Here is a 9,690-nt window from a genome sequence, read left to right on the forward strand (position 1 = left end):
ATCCCACTCAGCGCTATCCATTGTTGTTGTGTCCAGTAGCTCGCGGCGGAACACTACAAACAGAATACTAGAAATTGCAAACTGAAATGAAACGGTCTTAACATGATACATTTACACAAATAATCGATTTTTTGCGATAAATAAGGGAGTTTACAATGAAGTTATCCCACCCACTCTCCATTCCACTTCACTGGCTACGCTTAAGTTTTTGGAACACATGATGTAGCGGACAAGACTCACTTGATACGAGCCTTCACCTGGCTAATACATCGAAGTCTATAAGACAGACACGGAGTCAGTGCAATGCATGGATTTTTCTTTATTTCCTGGTCCGGGCAATTTGCTTGAAAACGTCTCATTACTAGTCATCGGCGCATCGTTTTGTAGCGATACGCAAAATGTTGCCTAGCTAGGCGAACAAAGTAGACAACATCCATGCTACATGGAGTACCAACATTTCTCTCAATCGAGAAATGATGCAATACAAACTATACGAAGGGATTCTTACCTTAAACGTCCAATGTATCAAATCACTCAACTCATCCGTGGAAACGGAACAACACTTTGGACTGACTGTGGATCGGTTTGAGGTTCTTTCTAGTGCAAAGTTCAGAAATGTGTAAGCGAACTGCGATTATCTCAGCTGTAAACAGTGCAAAAGACGGGGTTTGTATCGCGAAAGCAAAAACCGTGGTACGGCTTGTACGCCAGTTTATATAACAAGCTGAAATTTCCAGAGAAGATAACTCTGGAAAGTTCTGAAGTTTGGCTTAGTTAATGCACTGTCTATTATACCCAGATGACAGGTAGTCAAACAAAAATCAACCATCACCGGGGCGTTCGTGGGCCGAACAGTGTACCGCAGTAGGTAAGGGTCATCAGTAAGACCAGTAATAAAAAATGCTTGGATTATGGAGCGTGCATTTGACAGAATTTTTTGGAAAATATTCGTCAAATCAGTGAGGACAAGTGTAGCAAATATTGGCACTTCAATTTGTCTCTTTTCACTGGCAAATGTAACAAAAGCAGGATAGTATACCAAGGTGACACATCCATGGCAAACGGTTTATTCGAGCTGAATGCTTGCGTCTACACTGTACCGGTTGCTGCGGTGTGATGGATAAGGCTTGAGCAAATTCACAAATCGTTTGGGTGTAATCATATGACAGGATGTTAAGGCTGCTTGAGTTTAGACTATATAACTTCTTTTAACAACCGCGACGCAGGATTCATGGTCACTGCTGTGTCACTGGCTTTCTCAGCCACAGCGGAATATTTTCAGAGGATCTTTGAGCCAGTCGCCGTTCCGTTCTGCCTAGTAGAGGCTTGGGAAGACGTGAGGCAAGTTTTCCCAAGCAAATTCTGTTTACGATATCGTAAACCAGTCACTCTAATTAAATAAAGTGAGCGTAGGTGAACGGACGAACAAGCATGTGCCAGTGAGGAACCAATTGAGACAAATTGTTAATTAAATGGGCACTCTTGCAAGACACATGAAGAAACACACTCTGAGAACTCTGGTTGTCTTTTGGATTCGACTTATAGTGCACGCTGAAGTGCTTCTTAGGATAGCCGCTTGTAATTGAGGAATTCTTATTAAAGTGGGATGTGTACCACAAACAGATGTCTGCACCACCGTGCAGTGTGTCCAAGAGCTCACATTCTTATGCAATTCGCGTGAGACCCGAAAATCACAAGAACCAATTGGTATAAGTTTTGCATCAATTCTTAGATGTTACATCATTAAAGGTCGCACGTTTTCTTATTTTCGAATTCGCCTGAAAGCCACCTATTCCAGTCAAACTACTGGTCACCGGCTGCGCAAAAATTCGAAGCTAACTGACTGGCAGAATGCATAGTAAGACACCAAAGGAAATTTTTCCGAGACGAAACCGCTGGCGGCTTCTCAGTAAATGGTTAGCAGCTATCACGGAAAGAATGTACACTTTCTGCGTGAACAGTGACATATGTCGGCAAGAAAAACTTGTGTTGACCGCAAGTTGGGTGAAAACTAGCCGGTGAAGAAAAGTCCCATAGTTTCATTGAAGACAATAAAATGATAAGGCAGTCACGTTGACTGTGGCATTATGTTACTGATTAACATCGACTTATCTATCAGAGTAATTCTCTGAAGATTTCGTCACCTCTTGCCGATCTTTCCAGTTTTTGATAACTGGTGTGCGAATGGCTTGACTGTACACTGAGCGCGTTCAACACGAAGCCACGCACATCACAGTGGCCTGCATCATATTAACTGTCATACGAAAATGTTAGAGTGATACATAGATGCAGACAAGTTAAAAGCTGATATCCCATGTCATACCAAATATCTAGACAAAGACCGCTTTATATAACCGGATGTGTCGCGAGCAGGTCATGGACCAAAAGAAGGCATCCTCTGAGCGAAAAAAACATGAACCAGCATAGGAGGTGCAGGATACGAAACTATACCAGTGTGATTCCGTGCAATATGGCCACTACTGCACCTCTTATTACGCAAATTCTGGCGTGGAATAACCCTAGCTCATGATGAACTACTTAAGCTGAGTAGTGTAAGATCACAGACGGAATGAAGTGCAACCGTAAAAACCATACGTCCAAGCGGAAAACCAATTAAATTGAGAAACAGTATACGCGCAGGATAACCTTCATCAAGCGCGACTCACACACATCATCGTGATATTTAGTCATCGGTTACCTAGTCCCATCTTATGATCGATTCCTATAAGTTGTGACAGCTCCACTCTGGTTGTCTTTTGGATTCGACTTATAGTGCACGCTGAAGTGCTTCTTAGGATAGCCGCTTGTAATTGAGGAATTCTTATTAAAGTGGGATGTGTACCACAAACAGATGTCTGCACCACCGTGCAGTGTGTCCAAGAGCTCACATTCTTATGCAATTCGCGTGAGACCCGAAAATCACAAGAACCAATTGGTATAAGTTTTGCATCAATTCTTAGATGTTACATCATTAAAGGTCGCACGTTTTCTTATTTTCGAATTCGCCTGAAAGCCACCTATTCCAGTCAAACTACTGGTCACCGGCTGCGCAAAAATTCGAAGCTAACTGACTGGCAGAATGCATAGTAAGACACCAAAGGAAATTTTTCCGAGACGAAACCGCTGGCGGCTTCTCAGTAAATGGTTAGCAGCTATCACGGAAAGAATGTACACTTTCTGCGTGAACAGTGACATATGTCGGCAAGAAAAACTTGTGTTGACCGCAAGTTGGGTGAAAACTAGCCGGTGAAGAAAAGTCCCATAGTTTCATTGAAGACAATAAAATGATAAGGCAGTCACGTTGACTGTGGCATTATGTTACTGATTAACATCGACTTATCTATCAGAGTAATTCTCTGAAGATTTCGTCACCTCTTGCCGATCTTTCCAGTTTTTGATAACTGGTGTGCGAATGGCTTGACTGTACACTGAGCGCGTTCAACACGAAGCCACGCACATCACAGTGGCCTGCATCATATTAACTGTCATACGAAAATGTTAGAGTGATACATAGATGCAGACAAGTTAAAAGCTGATATCCCATGTCATACCAAATATCTAGACAAAGACCGCTTTATATAACCGGATGTGTCGCGAGCAGGTCATGGACCAAAAGAAGGCATCCTCTGAGCGAAAAAAACATGAACCAGCATAGGAGGTGCAGGATACGAAACTATACCAGTGTGATTCCGTGCAATATGGCCACTACTGCACCTCTTATTACGCAAATTCTGGCGTGGAATAACCCTAGCTCATGATGAACTACTTAAGCTGAGTAGTGTAAGATCACAGACGGAATGAAGTGCAACCGTAAAAACCATACGTCCAAGCGGAAAACCAATTAAATTGAGAAACAGTATACGCGCAGGATAACCTTCATCAAGCGCGACTCACACACATCATCGTGATATTTAGTCATCGGTTACCTAGTCCCATCTTATGATCGATTCCTATAAGTTGTGACAGCTCCCGATTAGGTGTAGCGTTATCACAATGACCATGGCATTCATAACAGCGGTATGACGTGGCTTCTGCGATGACAGCTTTTGAAGAGAGGCGAACGGTTTTTGATATCCCATGATGTCTGTGTTATGGGTAAATTGCTACTTCCGGGTTATTTGAACACGTATAGCAGTCAAACTTATTGGTCTGTACTATCAAATAGATTGAAAAAAAGGTAAGGTAATGTCTCTTCCAGGGTGCTGTCTGCAAAGAAAGCGACAGCTGTACAAGCGTACGGAGGGCAATCATCCAAGATCTATTTACCAGCTGCCAGCCACTGAAGGAATGAAAACGTAGGCGTAGTCATGAAACATCAAGATAATGATATCGTTCATCATTTCCTTCAACCTGAACTTGAAAACAGCACCTCCCACAAATCACTCAAATACTTTGCCATTACGTTAGTAATAGATAATCAGGTGGTTAACTGCTGGCGGGTTTGCTACTGTGGGTTGTTAATACATGTGGACCGAGTGTAGTAAGTGTTGGCTGTGAACAAGTACTAAGGTCTGAACTATGGCAGTCACAGGTTACCTCTTGTAGCAGCCTCACGGTCATAGCATACTAAAACGTTCAGAATCAAGAAGAGTACACTTCCCACATATGACAATGCACATCTTGAACTGACTGTTGTTCTCAGTTTCCCAAAGTGTTCTCAGAACCCAGTCTTTGTTCGACCCATGGAGTCATGGACCACATTGTAATTGCCACTCAAAATCTCACATGGGCCCCTTTAAAAAGCTCATCGTGTGAGGTGTTTTCTTCACTATTTGAGATAATGCACCCCAGGCATCTATACAGCAAAAGAGGCTTTGGTTTAGTGCATCAGGAATCTGCAAGACAGTCCCATAAAATGCGGATTCATACAAGGGCTGTGAAATTCACAGAACATGCAACTCAAGAAAAGGTTTCCATAGGGATTTGCACAGCGAGGTACGTCAATGAAGGTTTTTTATGCGAGTTCTTAGGGTTTAGACACGTGACAGACGCGATTGCAAACGGACACTCCTCTTTTAATGCTGGTGTGCAAAATCAAGAGAAACCGGTTAAGGCGTCTGATGTGACGCGTACATTGTTGGAAAACGGGGCTGGAAAAGCCGTCAGAAAATTTTGGTAAAAGATATATAACGCCACCTTACCGTTAGATTTTTCAGTGCTGTGTAGCGAAATCCATGCACCACAAGACATTTACTGGTTCCACAAAGTTCATTGCACTCAACCGGTTTGATGTTCTATGAAGATTTTAAAGAACTACTCTTGGCCTGGGATCTTTCCTCAACATCCGCTTCACATATTGAAGCTACGCAATTTCTTCGGTTGTGCAAAATGCAGCATTCTCTGGTGATCTCAAATGAACATCCATTTCAGCAGCATCCATCCATTAAACAGTCATACTTCAATAATTAAGTAAGACCGAGAAATTTGCACTATTATCGAATGACTGTCCGAATAGCAAGGCATTCAAAATGAAGTTAGCTTGGTCACCAAAAACGTCATGCTTTCTTGAGATAGTCAATATGAGATTCTAACGACTGAGGCATTTTTGCCAGCTCACCACAAAATCGCCACTGGTTCTTAATTTTCTCTCTCCTGTACACAACCAGGTATTGGATGCCTGGAATATAAAATAGATTAGTTGCTTGCATTCATATTTTAAGGGTATCCAGTAGTGGTTCCCGGGTCTTTTTCATTGGAAACCCACGAATAAGAGAAGGCGCATTATACCAGAAAGTGCAAATGAGCAAGCAATACTGTCCCATACAGTATCAGCTGGAAGCAGAATGATTGTCGGAAATGGGAATATGTGATTCACACGGTCCAGCTAGCCCAGTTATTTATAGGCATGTTTCAACAGAAAGAGGACATCTACAGTAATCAAAGGGGAAGTAACCCCAATTCCTTGAAAGCAGGCACTTTGAAGTCTAAATACATGATCGGGTGCTAAAACAAGACACCTAAAAATATCCTGCTTTCATTTCACCTGCGAAAGCTAGTAGTAAAACTGGAATTTCAATGACGCACCTTAAAAACATGCATTATTCAACTGACGAACCCCCTGTTTTTCCTCGATTCGCATACATTCATACACATAACTACTAATATAGGCCTAACAGACCACATTTGATGTCATGCTGAGTCTTATATACAGCTTAAAAACGTTTATGGCCGCGAAGGGGTCAGAGAAAAGAGTCTTGAATGTGTATAGATATTTCAGGGCAAATACTTTGCATAACTTGCCAAGATTTGGACTCTTTTAGCGACGAGTAGTGGGGGATGTTGCACGTCTTGAGAACTGCTGACTTCTTACCATTTCAGCACGAAATATGACATCGACTCTGAATGCACGTCCAATATAAAGATGAAAGTCCTTGCTGCTTGCGTTTGTTTGTGGAAATCATAGTTTTGTGTTCCATACCACCGTGTAATTTTGATTCAGTGCGACTCCAGAACCGATATTTCAGGCTTTGATGACAATGATGAGGACCAGAACACATTTTGCTTTTGTCGCACCAGAGACGTGTAGATTTGATCAAGCTCGTTTGGTGACAGCCTGTTTGGTGACTTTTTTCTTGTAATGTTATATATATATATATATGTATATATATATGTAGATTGCCGTCTTAGCAACTACAGTTGCAAGACTAAACGAGACTCAGTGGAACATTTTTGCTTACATTGAGTTGATCACGAGATTGCATCGCGTAGGTGGAGAACCTGTTTTATCTGCAGTAACGAGTGATTGAAATGCAGCGCATAGAAACTGGGTGGCGGTACTGGTGTTTAAAAGGCCTAAAGCCAAAGTGCACGAAAGTGAACTACCGAATATGGTGGTGTGGTAGAGGGTTCTTGTCTGTACGTTGATGGATAATCACGAAATTTGTGGTCTATTTGCATAAACGCATCATTCTAATAATAAGGTTGCAAAAATTATTCGACGAAGAGTTTTAAAAACCTTATCAGTGGTTAGCTTGCAACGGCTTCGTCATCATACGAATTTCCAGTACGCTGTTATCTCCTCGTACGACGAAGAAACGTCTAAAGACCCAGTGCCAAGCTCGGCGAGTGGACCAGCAGACAGGATCCTTACTCAAGCTATCAATATCTAGGCGCATATTTATTATGGTGAAATAACAACTTAACAAATTAACAGTGGACAAATTAGCGCTCGTCGAGGATGTTCTCTGCAACTCACAACTGCAACGTAAGGACAAGAAACAAATAGAGCAGAATAAATGCAAATTCAGCCAGATTTATCATGTTTCATTGATAAGGATCATCCACTCGCCTCAAACTGGCGACTGTTTTGTTAGTCCTCTAGGTTTCGCAGTGTCTGGTTATTTCAATGAGCAGCACTATTGTTCTCAGCAGACAGGCGCCTATCTGATTCTATTTGGCTTAATTTTCCTGTCAAAACGAGTTAACCCAAAACCAGCTAAGGCCTACAATCAAAACAACCATCAAGCAGGCAACCACACGCTATTTAGTCACAATAGGATATTGTTTGAATGATTCTGTTTCCCACCACAACTCATTTACGCCAAAACCAAATAACCTGACTCTAACTTGTTCTGGTTTCGAGTGCAATTTTTGGTAGATTCACTGTCAAAATGGTTAAATAAAATGTAACCCAACAAACATTCCCCTCCCCGTACCAACTGAAGAGGAGTCAAAGCGGGTTTCGTGGGCTAATGGACAAGAATTCATGTCGTTGGTCATTTATCAACTTTCGGAATCCTGTTGCATGTCTGAGTGGTTCTGTCTGTAGGATAGTATCGTCAAGCGAACAAAGGTTAGGGTTTGACAACACTGCTGTGCAATACCCCGAACCGGTCGAACGTGGAAGTCAATTAACGGACCACAGTGAAATCAGCGAGATTGGTCCAACCGCTATCTAACACATGACACTAATATTGATCCCAGTCAGACAGCAGTGAAACATGCAGAAGTGAAGTCATCTCTCAGCAAGTGTGTGTAAACCATAAGAATCTTGTACAGCAGTAGGGTCATGAGTGTAACACAAGCTACAAAGAGCTCCCTTCAAACTCAACAACTCTCTAATGGAATAAGTTTGTGTAAGTACCAAACTTCGGAACACGTTAGCCACCAAATATCCAGTTTTTCAGGAAGTAGACTGACGTCAATGGAAGCATTGAAGTCCCACGAGTACTTCCATACTAGACTTAATATGAGATTCGTATTGTTGTTGCTCACTTTACTTTGAATATGATAGCTGGTTTGCTTTTCGGCAATGTCACGTTCTCTGGAAGAACGATCCTAAAATCCACAGTACTAGCCGAATGAGAAAACAACAGAGAAATACTGATTTTGGCTTGACTAGGATTTTCGAAGGAGACTGCAACCAAGGCAGTTAATATAATGCACAAGTAGGAAGGTAGTGTGAAATGCATTATCCCAGTGACTGGCAACGCCCTCACTGGAATTTCACTGAACATTTTATTACAAACGAAATTCCACACATTATCATGCTTTTCTTCCAAAACTCGAGATACTCCGCTTGTTCAGGGAAGAAAACCACTGCATTAGCCTCCATTGTTTTCCGTGCATGAACAAACTCAAATCGATTCAGCTCTCCGTTAGAACCAGCACACATTTAAGTTGTTTTGACGTTGATTGTAGAAGTTCCATTAGGATACAAAGTCGGGCTCTTTACATCGGTGAGTTTTTGCTTCCAGAAAACGGTGAAACTCAAAGGACTGTGAATGAAAACGAAGTTTTACAACTTTTTTATTTCCTTACTGTGCTCCAAACCTGCGAACAGCACGACTCGTCATTTTTCATAGTACTAATCTGATAACCTCCGTTTCTTTTGAGCTCATAGGACCAGTTGCAGTTAATTGGTTATAGATTCTTTGACTTGATCTTATGCTAACCACTGTGGAACTTAGATTCACGTTTAAAAGGCTATTTTGACACTTTTCATAAAGGAAACTACTCTTTGCTGAAACACTTTTCATAAAGGAAACTACTCACAAGTTTGCTGAAAACTCTTCGACACTTTTGCATTCTCATCACATGAAAGGAAACCAGTTCAGGTCATTTTGCGGGCGTAATGCGGGAGACATTGTTGAATCAATATTACTGTTTAGATATTTACAGAAGTAATTGCCACGATATGCTTCTCGGGAAGTGCAGTACCAGAAAAAGGTTAATATATAGTTGCGATCTCAGTCCAATGCAAAACGGGAGCAAACGCTTTGTTACTGATTGGTTGATTTTAAGATTGCAGCCTCGTGAAATTCAACTGCAAACTACATTCCATGCAATATCTAGACATATTCGCCAAGTATCCACCACATGGATAACCATAAAGAGCAACAACATGGCAAACCTGAAATCAGTTTCAGGTTGCGATCATCCTTGGAATTACCCCGCAACACTGAAGTGACACACGTCGCTAATAGACTGGATCTGATAGTGGTGAGACGACTTTCTACCTAAGCAAATTAAATAATCTGTCAGTCGATGTTGATGAAATCCAGCGTTTTGTATCCATTATCCCAACAGCATTCTCCTGTTTGTGTTACAGTCCTCATTGCTCGGCGCATCAAGTAAAACGGCCGACAAACTTTTCTTACCTGAACTAGCTTGTACGTAGACGTTTGATTTGTTTCTAAATGCGCATTCAAGTTATACCATCTGAGCTAAGCTAAGGTATATCTAAAATGT

The sequence above is a fragment of the Opisthorchis viverrini genome (genome assembly GCF_000715545.1).
Source record: "Opisthorchis viverrini unplaced genomic scaffold opera_v5_44, whole genome shotgun sequence".
Lineage (NCBI taxonomy): Eukaryota > Metazoa > Platyhelminthes > Trematoda > Opisthorchiida > Opisthorchiidae > Opisthorchis > Opisthorchis viverrini.